Source organism: Drosophila willistoni, unplaced genomic scaffold (assembly GCF_018902025.1).
Source record: "Drosophila willistoni isolate 14030-0811.24 unplaced genomic scaffold, UCI_dwil_1.1 Seg647, whole genome shotgun sequence".
Lineage (NCBI taxonomy): Eukaryota > Metazoa > Arthropoda > Insecta > Diptera > Drosophilidae > Drosophila > Drosophila willistoni.
In genome coordinates this window covers 24,175-26,495 of record NW_025814563.1, presented here as the reverse complement: position 1 = coordinate 26,495, position 2,321 = coordinate 24,175, and the positions used below count along the sequence as shown (strand labels likewise).

Sequence of the window (2,321 nt, the reverse complement as noted above, 5' to 3'; positions counted from 1 at the left end):
TTCGAATGAACACACCAGTGATTTCGGTGGTGCCCAAGGAATTCAGTTTAGTTCAAAAACAAATCATAACCATGAAGTTCTTCATTGCTACCGCATGTGTCCTGCTTTTGGCATCGGGCATCTCGGCCGATCCTGTCAAGGCCGCCACCGAGGAACAGTCCGGTGCATTTGCCAAATGCCTGGAGGCTGATTCAATCTCGTGTCTTCAGCTAACGGTACGGATTAAACACAAAACCAAGGATTAACTAATTATATATTAAAGAACACTAAAGAACACAATTTTTTTCTGGCACCGTGAAAGTGAAACTATAAAAGAAAGAGAAAAAAAAAAAACAAAATAGAATCACCCATGAAATAAAAATTAATCATCAGGAGCCACACTAATGTAGCCCTGAGACAGTGAAAGTCTCTAGTGATAATTTAAATATGGAAGATGAAACAAATTTCATGGGGATGCGAAAGTGAAAGTGCCAAAATATTTATACAATGAATATTAATTAATTGTGTAAATCAAATATGACCGTTCGGAATATACAACCTAAACCTAAATAAGCTAATTTGTGAACCCAATTCTTTTCGTGTCTTCCCTCTCTGCAGCTCTTCCGCAAGGCCAAGTCCATCTTTGAAAATCCACAAATCGAACTGTTCGGCGGTGTCTCGTTGGTCAAGGCCAATGAAGGACGTCAGGCAAATCTCTGGACAATGCTATCGCTGTTGAGGCCGCTCCCTCTGTGGAGGCTCGCACCACCGAGATGGGCAACTACTATGGCATGTAATTTCCTGAGCGCTCTTTGAACTTCAACTTCGCCAATGCCGCTCGCAGCGTTGCCCGTGCCATTCCCGATGACATCAAGGCCGATCTCCGTGAATTGGTTGTCGAGTCCCGTACCCGCAAGAAGAAGCTCTTGAAGAAGTTCCTCCCCATCCTGTTGGGCGTTGGTGCTAGATTGCTGTCCTCGGCGTTGGTTCCATCTTCGGTCTGCTCTTCTTGGCCAAGAAGGCTTTGGTTGTCTCCGTGATTGCCTTCTTCCTCGCTTTGGCTGCCGGTGCATCAAGTGGTCTGAGCCGTCTGGGCGGTTCCGGCGGCTCTGGCGGTGGTCTGCTCGGCGGTCTCGGCGGTCTTTTCGGTGGAAAGAACGCTGGCTCCTCCTCTGCTAGCTCTGGTGGCTGGTCATCCGGGTGTGGCAGCTTCCGGCTGGGATACCCATGGTGCCTACAGCTCACCTGTGGCCCAGACTATTGCCTACCAGGGATACAAACAGGCCAGACGGTAAGCCATCGGCCTTCCATTCCGCCTCCATATGAAGGACAACAAAGCCTGACAAGGAGAGAGAACATTCGCAAAAACAAAAAAATGATGACCAGTTAATTAATGTCTATATTTATATATATTTATAAATTATTTATTTTAATTTTTTACTTGAACGAGAACGAGATGGGGGCGATGCCGTATGGCATTGCACCCCAGCAAAAAATTGCTTCCAATCAAACAAAAGAAAAACAAACTCTCGGCCCAGAGAGCTAACCGAACACACACCAAAAACCACCTTCTTCTTTCACATCCACCAAAAAAAAAAAACAGTCCACAGCTGCCACAACCAACACAACTCACACACTCTTTATACATACACTCCTTCTATCGCTCATCTATATCTATCTTTCATCTCGCGGCTGCGTCTTTGATTAATGGCCACAAAATGTTTGCAACTAGTCGCGCCCATTAATCAAAAGCCAGCCTCGCCTATCTAACTCTAACTATCTATCTCATCTGTCTATCAATCTAAAACTCTATCTCTATTTCTATATCTACCTCTGTCTATCTATAACTCTGTATCTATATCTAAATCTGTCTCTCTATCTATATGTTTTCTGCTTTACCGAAACACAAAACTCTGAACAAATGCTGCAAAATCAAAGAATCAAATAATAATTCAAATATGAAAACAAAAAAAGAAATAATGTATCCACTCTGTCTATTTTCTTTAATGATTTCTTTTCCGAAAAACACAAAACTTTTCCTTTTCAATTTGCATACGCACCTTCTGCATCATCTTCATCACAGCACTCGACACAATCAACAGCGTCATTATAGCCATAATCATCATAGTCATCTTCAGGCAACATCACTCATACGCCTCATTGTCTGTGTCTAGCAATTTGCATTTGTGTGGCTGAACTTTCGTTTCATTTCTCAGTCCATTCTTTGTTATCAGCCAAAATCGAAGACACAAAATGTTTTCTTTTATTTTTCTTCTCTTAAACAAAAATTTCACCCACTTATTTCATCTCTTTTTCGTCTTCATTTTTCTACCATTTTTTTG

The 2,321-nt window shown here is 42.4% G+C and overlaps 1 pseudogene; it reads left to right on the top strand.

Moving 5' to 3' along the window:
* LOC124461775 lies at nucleotides 1–1,289 on the top strand (annotated as a pseudogene).
* The last annotated feature ends 1,032 nt before the right edge of the window (nucleotides 1,290–2,321 follow it).